This window comes from Crinia signifera, chromosome 1, assembly GCF_055691185.1.
Source record: "Crinia signifera chromosome 1, ASM5569118v1, whole genome shotgun sequence".
Classification (NCBI taxonomy): Eukaryota; Metazoa; Chordata; class Amphibia; order Anura; family Myobatrachidae; genus Crinia; species Crinia signifera.
Window position 1 is genome coordinate 273,717,035 of NC_139217.1, and position 13,403 is coordinate 273,730,437.

The window sequence follows — 13,403 nt, forward strand, 5'->3', positions numbered from 1 at the left end:
GGTCCAGGAAGGGGGGGTCAAAGGCCCTTACGATTGGTCAAAGGTTCAAATGTCCAGTCCTCAGTGATTGGGCAAGGTATTACATCTGGCTTGGAGAAGTGCAGGGGGGGAAGGGTACTTTGGTGTCCTTTTGTTTGCTGGCATCGTCGTCGGGGGTCGTAAACAGCAAGAGGAACTGGTTACAACTGCATTCCTTTGTCTCACACAGGACACATGATAAAAGTACATATAATAGGTATTTTGTCCGTAATTATCAGACCATAGGACTTGCGAATATTTGGCTGTGACCGGAATGCTGCGCACGGGACACTGAACATAAAGATACCAAACATGTACAGAAACAATCGTGTATTTCTAATTAAACTATGTGTAGTGCACTAATCCTTTAAATAACTATATTTTATTTAGTGTTAGTGGCACATTAAGAATTTATGTGTATTAGTATGGCTGCGCTTATGGTCCACTTCGTTACACAGACTCGGGTATTATACTTTATTTGCGCAACTCTGCGAACCAAAATGGCGGCCATACTATCCTAAAATGGCGTGTGTGTAACTCGACTTTAACAGTCCACCCTTTGACAGTAAATACAAAACTGTCACAGTACAAAATTATTTCCTAAAACATAGAAATTCATAATCCTAACAGAGAAATTTTGGGATCTTTGAGTTAAACATATAAGGGGAGTAAACCATCTGCTCTTTGGCCAATCCAGGATCATGGATAAATGAGGGGCCACATTTATCGAACAATCTACTCAGGGTGACGAAGGATAATGTACAATTTTGGGATAAAAATAAAAACAGGGGAGGTTACACTATATACAATTGTTTTTCAGATATGGCATCGTTTGGTAGGCATTGGAAAAAGATGTGTGGTGCGCAAATCAACAGCGGCTGGCACAGGGCGGTCAAGCCCTAAAGGGTACAATATAAGAATTAAAAAGAATTGTGCCTGCGCTGGCTGCTTCCAAATAATTGCATCAGACGTTTCTCAAAAAATTTAACAACAATTTATTAAAAAAACATTCATATAAATAAAATCACACTATGTATATGAGATGACTTGGAGTCCATTTAAGGGGTATATATCACTGGGATAGCGATTGTGCAAATATTAGCTGAGAATGATATGGTTCTGTAAGATGTATATTACCATCCTGGTCGGTCTGGAAGATATTCGTATACCAGATCTGGGATCACAGTCCTAGGGTTGCCCTATGATGGGCGGGGGGCTTGGCACTCCCCTCAGGTGGTGATGTCCTTTGGAGACTGGGATTAGGGATCATGCAGGTATCCCAAAAGCTGGAACTCCAGTTTTTTCCAGGGAGGACTTTTATAATGGTAGATGGCTGTGTCCCTTATTGCAGCAGCAGATTTCAAAACGACCAAATATTGGATGCGTCCCAATTGGGGAAATGCAGGATCTCAGGCACCGGGTTTTAGCAGCACAGTGTAGGTGTATTTGCAAGGCTCAATGCGTTTCCCCGGATGTGACCTCCGGCTTCTTCAGGAGCAAGTATATCAATGTGAGTTCTCAGCTCACTATTTGTACCTGAGGACTAATTGTCCATGACATACACCTGAGTGTGATAACCATATAAAAACTTTAAATAACATGAGAAACGTCTCTAACTTTATATAAAAGTGTTTTTTATATTGAGATGGAGGCAGTCACATATATATAAATAGCTTTTTCATAAGAATAAACAGTTTTTTCCCCACAATTGTGTATTTCAATCTGCAGTCATGTGACCCGGAAGTCCCATATATTATGATCCACCTTCCAACATAAGAACTGGGCATCATGATATATTAAAGTCTGCGGCCATGAACCAGGGCGATCAGGGAAGCGAGGAGGGCCGTGGCTACACGCACCGATTGCCGGTATCGGTAACGCGATCGCCACGGGACCTGTCAGCTTACCTGAGCGCTACTCCATTGTTGCCCAGCAACCGCTCCCGGTCACGTGCACGTCACATGACCCGGGGGCGTGCTGGACGGCGCACCGTGACGCGTCCTCTCCTACCCAGGAGGTAGGGGCGTATAACGCCCTATTCACGCACGGGGGCTCGCGAGAACTAACTGTTCTCATGTTAGGCCGTGCGTGTCTCCAGGGGAAGAGTGCCAGCGTCACTGTGTTGCCTAGCAACAGACGGAGAGAGGTCTGCCAGACCAAAACACTGCCATGGCCGCATTATCATAAGTCATTAGTACAAACATCGTACATTTATACAAAAAGTAACATGTGGTTAGGTTTACATGATTGTATTCCATTAATTAATGGATATTACTCAAAATACGGTACAACCTAAGTGGAAGGTCCATAGGTCCATAGTGATAATTTTCAAAAACAGATTACAAAAAAATATATATATATAATTTTATCAAAGATGTATTCTTTCATTTTTGTATACAATTCAGAAACATAGAAACACAATAGATGACAGTCAGATAATAATTAATAAAGATGGATTGTATGCAAAAAAAATGATTATTCATTTTACAACACTGTATTTAGCTCTATTGATTCGTTTAATCCATCTGGATGTAATGAGTTGTATTTTAGAGTCCAATAGATCTCCTGTTTGCATAGGATATTGAATCTATCGCCTCCTCGAGCCGTATATCCAATATGTTCCAGACCTGTTATGGATAAACAGGCTGGATTGGAATTGTGGTGGATCTTATAGTGTCGTGAGACACTATGTTTTAGAAAACCTTTTAGAATATTGCGGCGATGTTCCATGAAGCGAGTCCTTAGAGATCTCGTTGTCCTTCCCACATATGGGAGATTGCAACTACAACGTAACAGATATATTATATATGTGGAATCACAGTTCATAAATGATTTTGGATTTTCAAATTTATCTACACCTGTTGTTACTGGCGCGGACTTTTTTGGAATATGTGTACACATGGTGCATTTATTCTTACCGCACTTATGAAAGCCATTAGGTTTACTAGGAAGCCATGCCAAATGATTATTAATTTCTATTTCTTTTGGTATATTTATTTTCTTCAGGAAGCTGGGTGCTAATATTGTTTTCAGGGTTTTATTTTTATACACAAAGACTGTTTTTTTTGGAATGATGTTAGAAAGAATTTTGTCTTGATGCAGGACTCTATAGTTACGAAAGATGATGTTTTTAATATCACCTGCTCTGGTGTTAAATTTGCTTATAAAAGCTATGTCCTTTTTATCATTTACATCTTTGGGGGTATTTTTGATCTTATTTTTGTTTTTTGTACTTAGAAGGTCATCTCTGCTCATTTTCAGTGCATTAGGTTTTCTAAAACATAGTGTCTCACGACACTATAAGATCCACCACAATTCCAATCCAGCCTGTTTATCCATAACAGGTCTGGAACATATTGGATATACGGCTCTTAGAGGCGATAGATTCAATATCCTATGCAAACAGGAGATCTATTGGACTCTAAAATACAACTCATTACATCCAGATGGATTAAACGAATCAATAGAGCTAAATACAGTGTTGTAAAATGAATAATCATTTTTTTTGCATATAATCCATCTTTATTAATTATTACCTGACTGTCATCTATTGTGTTTCTATGTTTCTGAATTGTATACAAAAATGAAAGAATACATCTTTGATAAAATTTTATATATATATTTTTTTGTAATCTGTTTTTGAAAATTATCACTATGGACCTATGGACCTTCCACTTAGGTTGTACCGTATTTTGAGTAATATCCATTAATTAATGGAATACAATCATGTAAACCTAACCACATGTTACTTTTTGTATAAATGTACGATGTTTGTACTAATGACTTATGATAATGCGGCCATGGCAGTGTTTTGGTCTGGCAGACCTCTCTCCGTCTGTTGCTAGGCAACACAGTGACGCTGGCACTCTTCCCCTGGAGACACGCACGGCCTAACATGAGAACAGTTAGTTCTCGCGAGCCCCCATGCGTGAATAGGGCGTTATACGCCCCTACCTCCTGGGTAGGAGAGGACGCGTCACGGTGCGCCGTCCAGCACGCCCCCGGGTCATGTGACGTGCACGTGACCGGGAGCGGTTGCTGGGCAACAATGGAGTAGCGCTCAGGTAAGCTGACAGGTCCCGTGGCGATCGCGTTACCGATACCGGCAATCGGTGCGTGTAGCCACGGCCCTCCTCGCTTCCCTGATCGCCCTGGTTCATGGCCGCAGACTTTAATATATCATGATGCCAAGTTCTTATGTTGGAAGGTGGATCATAATATATTGGACTTCCGGGTCACATAACCGCAGATTGAAATACACAATTGTGGGGAAAAAACTGTTTATTCTTATGAAAAAGCTATTTATATATATGTGACTGCCTCCATCTCAATATAAAAAACACTTTTATATAAAGTTAGAGACGTTTCTCATGTTATTTAAAGTTTTTATATGGTTATCACACTCAGGTGTATGTCATGGACAATTAGTCCTCAGGTACAAATAGTGAGCTGAGAACTCACATTGATATACTTGCTCCTGAAGAAGACGGAGGTCACATCCGGGGAAACGCATTGAGCCTTGCAAATACACCTACACTGTGCTGCTGAGACCCGGTGCCTGAGATCCTGCATTTCCCCAATTGGGACGCATCCAATATTTGGTTGTTTTGAAATCTGCTGCTGCAATATGGGACACAGCCATCTACCATTATAAAAGTCCTCCTGGAAAAAACTGGAGTTCCAGCTTTTGGGATACCTGCATGATCCCTAATCCCAGTCTCCAAAGGACAGCACCACCTGAGGGGAGTGCCAAGCCCCCCGCCCATCATAGGGCAACCCTAGGACTGTGATCTCAGATCTGGTATACGAATATCTTCCAGACCGACCAGGATGGTAATATACATCTTACAGCACCATATCATTCTCAGCTAATATTTGCACAATCGCTATCCCAGTGATATATACCCCTTAAATGGACTCCAAGTCATCTCATATACATAGTGTGATTTTATTTATATGAATGTTTTTTTAATAAATTGTTGTTAAATTTTTTGAGAAACGTCTGATGCAATTATTTGGAAGCAGCCAGCGCAGGCACAATTCTTTTTAATTCCGTTTGGTAGGCGTTGTTTGTGACAACAGACCCTTGAATTCTTTGTTGTCTCTCTTTTTGGTATACTTTTGAGTATGCTGGTATTATTACTATCAAACCTCCTTACCAACATCCGGTCCTGGGTAACGTGTCAAGCTTAGAGATTCTATCTTGACCTAAACTGGGTCGGGTAACACTCTCAGAACTCTGTATCATCTGCCCAATACCTGGCAGCAGTGCGAAAGCAGTATCCTTGACTTTGGGGATAAGAACGGATAGTGGGGGGGAAGACAAAAATAGGACCCAAAATAATGGAGAAAAACGGAGAAAAAAAACTTGTTAGTGATCCTTCCAACCTGTTACCAGTGGGGTGTGTCACAGTCCTTTTTGTAGCTTGTACAGGTTGCTTGACCTTAGCTGCTCTCCAGTCCTCCCGAAATGATGCCTCTAGCAATTTCTTTCTTTCGCTCTTGATTGTAAGGACCTTCTGGGTTTCTGGTCTTTTGGCAGTAGGACGAACGTACCCGAATCTCTCTCTCTGCGACTTTGTTATTGAGGTAGTGCTGGTCAACAAGACTTGGGGTGGTTCTTTTCAAAGGTCTATCAAACAACCTGTATATGGCAAAGCATGGGAAACAACAACATCTCCTGGTTCATGGTTATGACAGTTCACAACAGGTGTCAACAAAGTCCTTTTGCTGCAGTTTTCCAGGTGTGGATACATCATTTGCATTATATTTAAAACATGGGTCAGTTCGTGGTGGGGTCTAGGATCTTCTTGTGGGATTACCATAATGTGTGGCTGCCCGCCAAGCAATCTTTCGATGGGGACAAATGAGGTGGAGTTCTGAGAGTGATTCTACTACTATGCAGCACAATGGGCAGTGCCCCTGGCCATAGCAATTCTCTTTCAGCTATAACTTTACCCAGTTTGTTCTTGATAGTACCCTTCACCTTATCCACCTTAGCAGTTATTTGGGGTCATCAGAGAGTGTGGGGTGTACCATCAGTCCCTAGAGGTTTACACATGACTTAAAACCTTTTATATACACTTGCGTACTCAGGGGTGCTTCTGGGCTACCATATCTATACACACAAACATCAACACATATAAAAAAAATAAGTAAATAAATAACTAAACGCTTCTAGAGTGGACTGTACAAAGTCAATTTGTATTACCTGCAGAGGATCCTGCTGGAGGAGGGATGTGGAGATGGCTCTGTGGGAACAGCCGTTCCAGTATCTTTCCCCAGACAAGTAAGGCATGACTCTGTCGTCTTACCTGTCTGTGGGCACACCAGTAATTTCGGACTAATTTCCACATACCTTCCCTGCCAAGGCAAGTCAGGCCATAGGCTATCTCTGCCCTGACAGTTTGGCATGTTCTCAGAGTCACTGGTTTTCCTTGTCCATCTTTCTATTCCTGTCCACATCCCTTCGGCTTCCAGACTGCTTTCTCCTGCAGGGGACACAAATCTTGCATTTCTATGTGAATACACTGACATTTACAGGGGGAACACAAACATTATCCGCAGAGCGCATGGCTCACCCAGCTGCCTTGCCAGCATGTTCATTATCAAGTGACACTGAATCCTTATCGAAGGTGTTTGCTTTACACTTGATAACAGCCACTCTGTCCGGCAGCTGTGTGGCTGTCAGGAATCTTTTAAACTTACAACGCTTGCGCCACTGGAGTGCCAGCTACTGAAACAAACATCTCTGAGGCGCCATAGGGCCCAAGATCTTCTGCATTACCCCAACAAACATACTTGGAGTCGGCATAAATATTGGCTGTTTTTCTCTCAGCCCGCAGCACTACTAATGAAGCTGCTGTTGCTGAGTGAGACGTCCAAGGAGTCCAGCCTCTACTATACCTTCTCCATCTATTACGGTATAGCCAGTGTACAATTTTCCCATCTCAGTGTTGTGGAAAGAAAAAAATGAAAATGAATTACCTCTTCCAATGGGTTGTTACCACCCTTTGGGGGCATGCTGCAAAGGTCTGATTCAAACATGTCATGCAATCATATTCGTCTAGGCTCCCACTAACTTCCACCATTCCAGCAACCTCAGCCTCAGCCCCCACCCTTTGTGCCTTGGAGGGCACACCTGGTAAGAGTGTTGCTGGGTTTACAATATTACCCATTTTACTGGTAACATTTATAGAATTCATCAATGCAAGTTCCCATTTAGTGAACTTGGCTGATGAATATTTTTCTCATGTTTAGGCAGAATTTTAGGAGTGTCCAGACTATATGAGTAGGATAACTTAGTTAAAACATACCCCAACACCATATCCTCAAGCTTGTTTACCGGTAGTGCTATGGCAACTACACTGTGTAGACAAGTGGGAGACGTTCGAGTAACTGGGTTTTAATTGTACACTGCAGTACGACATTGGTCAGGCTGGCATCACCAGGTTTCTTAAGTCACTATATCTGTCGCACACTCAGCAGATGTCTAGTATTCCAAATCACATGGTCTCCTGTGTCAGTCATACCCAGGGCAAGGGCTGTAATCAGGCCTGTTTCTCATTCTTTACTATCCACATCTGTCTGTGAGGACATGGGTTTTGTGATTGCACCTATTCATATGTAAATGCGTTTTACAACCCTTTTCATTCTCTGTTGAAGGGGAATGCTTTGTGCACTTCTTGGACTGCTTTTCACAAGATGGTGGCTGTGGTTGCCTTGGGTAACATAAGGAGCAATGCTTAAGGTTACTGGGACTTTGTTCAAAATTTACTGAAAAATAGTGTGACTACTCTCTTGTCTACTTGTGCTGTTTTATGGGGTACTGCATATTCATAATAGGTATTTCTCTGCTGGGTGTGCGACAGATTTTTCGAACTACTTTTCTATCATTTGTGGGGTTGTGGTTACTAACGTGTCCCAGATTCCCACCTCCCCCCCCCCCCCCCCCGTTCAGGCACAACTGCAATCTGTCCTGCGATACCTTATGTCCTGCCTCAGGAGGATACACCAGAAGTTGTCGATCGCCATCTGCTGGTGTTATGGATGAGAAAGGACATAACAATAAATCATTGACCCATTGTATCGGTATCAAACCATTTGTGGGCTGTAAGGACAGTGTGCAATCCTGCAAGACCTGGGGGAGAGGCTTTGTGGCTCTCTAAAGTTTCTGGAACAGAAGAGTAGGAGGAAAAATGGAAAAAGAAAAAAAAATCAAAAGGGTAGAAAAATTAATGACAGCAATGTGTACATTTATTGCAACAGAAATTTCTCTTTTATTTGGATGACACCCGGATTTGGCACTATGGGGGAATTGGCTCTCAACTATTTGGTTCTCACCCTTCTCAACTCCTGTTCTAATCTGTAAGCCCTCCCTCCTTTCTCTTACCCAGTGGGGTTGTGACTATGGGCTGTTCCTAGGGGTATTTGCTAAAAGGTTCTCTTTTGGGAACCTTGTTATTTCACTGGGAACTTTTCCAGCTCGACTTCATGTTTCAAAATGGTGAAGCTAAACTTTGGGGCGCTATGCTCTCTGTTTTTAAATGGGTTTCTATTGAAGCTATCGTTGCCATTAATCCTGTGTCCTGCCCATCTTTAGTTCAAAGGGAACTCGGTATTTATGCTGTAGTTTTTAGCTACCTTAGATGGGTTAAAAAAAATCTATAACAGTACAGTGCAGCATTAGTCATGGGGGTATATCTAATGATTTTGCATCTAGTTTGTGCATACTGGTCCTGTCGTCTCTAAGTTATGAATCCTCTGGAGCCCAGAAGCAGACATAACTTATTTTTCAAGGTAGTTCTGTAATTAGAAGGTCAATCGCAGTCGCTGCAGTCAATAAGACAGAGTATTTGATATGCAAGGGCCCGATTATGATCTCTAATTGTTTTACCAATGGCTAATGCTGCACTTTTCCTGTTACCCCAATTGTAACTGCCATTTGCTTGGCACAACCTAGATCAGGAAGGAATGTTGTTAACGGGTTTAATTAAAAAAAACTTTAGCGTTTAAACCATTACACTTACCCATATCTGAGGCTCCTCCTTCAGATATTGTGTCATGTTACCTGGTTGTGGGGTGTATGTATGTCCTACTCCCTGTTTGCATATATGTGTCATGCTTAGGGTGGCGTTGGCTACTAGGTGGGGCTATGGCTATGTGTTGAGACCTACCTGTCTCCTCCCAGTGTGTCTCCGTCACTTATGTATGTGTTATGTTTCCTATGGTTCCCTACCCTGCAATTTCTGGCTCGGTGTCCTTCCTTACCACAGTTGAAACACACTGTTTGTTCCCGTCTTACCGTGTCTGGCCTTGTGTGTTGTGTGTTTTTGGTTGGGGCACTACTGAAAGCGTGACTGCCAGCTGCTATCAGTTTCAGCACACCGTTTGTCTGCATTTCTCTCATAGGGCCTTATTCTAGTTCACTCTTTCTGACAAAATCCTTCTTAGATGGACAAAACCATGTGCACTGCAGGTGGGGCAGATGTAAAATGTGCAGACAGAATTAGATTTGGGTGAGTTATTTTGTTTCTGTGCAGGGTAAATACTGGCTGCTTTATATCTACACTGTAATATAGATCTCACTTTGAAGTAAAACCCCACCCAAATCTTACTCTCTCTACACATGTTATATCTGCCCCACCTGCAGTGCACATGGTTTTGTCCAGCTAAGAGCGAATTTGTCAGAAAGAGTGAACTAGAATAACCCCCATAAATCGTTTGTCTAGATCAACAGCAGATTTTCTTAAAGTACCTATTGTCATCTCTCTGCAGTTGGGGAAAATGGTTTCTATGCTAGTTCTCAAATTTTCCTTAAGACCTTGTATCAGCACAGAGACAATCACTCCCTTACAATGTATGTTGTCCTTGGGGTCAGGGACACCAGTGTGTTTTGGCAATGCCTGCAAAGCACGGTTGAAATATCCGCTGGCAGATTCACCATCTCTTTGTTTGATAGTGAACTTCTGGATATTTTCAACCGTCGCAGGGAAATATACACCCAATTGTATATTTATTAGGCGTATATTTTCCTGGTTGCCTTGTTCAGTTAAAATCTTATCGCCCTCCACATCACTATCCCGAATAAAATTCGGGATATCTATGTGTGAAGGGAGGCAAGCTCTTAACATGTGTCGCCAATCCTCATTGGTGGGCTCATCTGAATTTCCCAGCTCCCTTACAAATTTCTGACACTTTGCCAGATTTTTGCTGGGATCAGGGAAATTTGAGATGATAGAACGACGTTCCAATCGTGTCCACATATTGTGCATGTCGTTAACCCTTACAGGCATTACCTCATCTCTGTCGCCCCTTCCACAAGGAGTTTCCACTGTGTGCAGAGGGTAGGTTTGTATTCCCTCTGCACCATTGGACAATACTCCAGGGATAACTATCTCTATGCTGTGTTGTGTGTGCTTACCTGTGTCTCCGAGTGTGTTTCTGGCATTAGCCATTTCCTCGGCTAGGATGGCAGCAGCAGCTTGGACTGTCTCAGCCTTTCTCTTATTTCCGCTAGCTTCGCAAGGGCTGGCTGGTGCCAGAAACTCCCAGTCTCCATCTGAAACTTGCTTATAGGGGGTAAAAACATCATACAGGTTATTCATTTTCATGTTTTTGTTGGTTTCACTTTGGACGGGAATCGTTCCCTCTTGTACATATTGGGAGGTAAAAACATTCATATTCCTGTGGCTGATTATATTTGCATCTGACAAATAACCATGTTCCCTTTGAATTTTACTTTCCTTCTGCCACAAGTTTAAACATTCATTTTGTTCAACTCTCTCCTTGAGTGACAAGAGCAGACATATTTTATCTCTAACTGCTGATAAGACTTCTGGATCGAAACTACCAACACTGGGAAATTCTAACTTGCTGCCCTGTGTCATCTTTTTCCATTTCTCTTGGTAAACAACTGCTCGTTCACCGTGCTTTCTGCACATTATGAATGCTGCCGACCCTTTAGGTCGGCGTGATTCTACCCTAAATAGGACGGCATCCCTGTGTGACCCGTTATTTCCCATTGTTACAGGAATAAAAGTTCACAGCTAGCAGAAACGGTGGGTCGTTTGTCCTTGAGTAGCTCCCAAAACACTCCTTCTCAGCAACGTGGCACTATTCCGCACCTAAGCGTGAAGCCCACTCTGCGAGGTTGCGTCTACTCAATCACCACTCACTTACGGTAAGAAACGCATAACTACACGATTTGCGGGGTGCGGCCGAGTTTTGCAGAACACAAGAAAACTTGCTTTTCCTGTATCCTCAAAACTGGTATATTTCTAAAGTGGCTAATCAGATCCCTGGGTTCCGATTTAGCTTCTTGTACCCTTCCGGTGGATCAAAATAGGTAGGTCCACGGAAGGGGCAGTTCTTATGGGCATGTCGTCACGTGCGCCTCTATGTCTTAAACCTTGTCCTACTCTGGACTGCGCTGAGTCGTGTCGTCACACACCCGTTCACCCAATGACTGTTTCACACTTTGTGCTAGTTACACCTTGGTCTTACGCTTAAACTTGCAATATTTCTGTACAGAAAATCTTCCCGGGTTGGTAGTTTCTCACCAGATACAGTAGGAGCAAGTTTCATCTTTGCTCCTTTGGTCATGGCTAGCCATGGCTAGCCATGGCTATTCTATTGTTCTCAGCTGCAATACAATATGTATTGCAGCTGAGGACAATAGAATAGCCATGGCTAGCCATGGCTAGCCATGGCTAGCCATGGCCAAAGAAGCAAAGATGAAACTTGCTCCTACTGTACTTATGCAGGTATAAATCCCTTAAATGGCTATATGAATCTATTAAAATAATGCTTGAATTGCTTGTTTTTGAAAAATGAACCCAAAAAAAAAATTATAATTTACTTTTATTAATTACCGCTTTATCCACAGTATGTTAATATACTGTTTTAAATAAAGCTTGTGATTAATACTAGCCACCTCTGGGCTCCTATGTGTGCTGCATGTGCAGTGCCAGTGAACAGCCACGTGTGCACGTGTGTTTATTAAACCTGTTCCCAGGCCGCCGATGACTCGGCCACCCATGCGTTCTACATTGTATTTGTAAGGTCGCGATCGGGTTTCGCTAAACGCAGTAATTGCGCATAAATATGGAATAAATCTCCTAAATCTGTGCGAAAATTACGGACAAGATGCGAAAATAAATCCCGCAATAAATCCGTAAATTACGTACAAAATTGCGAAAATTTCCTAACGTAAGCACGTGTGTGCGTACCTTACGTAATACACTGCAGACGCTTCACGTTACTGTAAAAGGCCCAGAACTTATCGCCACGTGGCGGAGTCCCTGGCCCTGCAGTAACTAACAATAAAAAGTTATAGTTTTGCACAGAAGGGATCCTCTATGTACTATAATAAACACAGGCCTTTGCCTCCACGTGTGCAAACCTTATCGCACGCGCACATGTACCGTAACTATAAACAAGCAATTCAAGACACTATACCCCGTTAAACTACTTGTGGCAGGCAGAAATACAGTTTACTTAATACAAAAACTTTATATGCTTTAAACACAACACGTAATTTCTCTCTGGCTTTCACTTATTGTACCTCGGGTTCAAACGCTAGCACCTTTCAAACCCTGTACTGCCGCAGACTTGGCCTCTCCAGCAATGGTTAAATGATCACTTTCCACCCTTTTGCTGGTATAGGCTCAAGTAGTGCGTTTGGTATAGGTGTTTTAAAGGTTGTAACGCCCGGAGGACGAGCTCCCCAATTATCAATGTTGATATTTATATAGCCAAAGAACAATAAGTGAAATGTGCAGTTTACGTACTCATTCCGTAACTCTGCTTACCCTTTATTCCTAGCTACGTGCGAACAAAGCGTAGCGCAGCGTAGCGTACCTTAACCGTGTATTGTACACGCTTGAATCACTGCAGTAATAGGAGATCTCTTCGCAGTACTTAGTCTCTAATCTGCGAATACCTTTTAAGGACAATGTCCGTAATATACGCTATAGCTAGATGCGAATAATAGACGAGACCACGATATAACAAATGCAGAGATAGATTCTCCAAAATAGTGTATTTAGTCCCTAGCGGACAAAAGGGGGTTACAGAAAGAAGAAATACAGGATCACATGTGATACAATGTCCTTAACAATAATAATACAAGTCAAATACTACTAGGGGAAAGATAAACAATTACAGAATACAATCATAACCAGCCACGTTACACAGAAGAGGAATACAAATGTTACCATCATGGAATATGCGCAGCACAGTCCGGTCGGAGCTCGCTATATTCAAATAGAACTATAGCCCGGGTTAATGGTGAGGGGATAATCAGCAGTTCCAAAGAGAGAGAGCGAGCCAGCTCAGGGATGGCTATCATATAGGGTCCAGGAAGGGGGGGTCAAAGGCCCTTA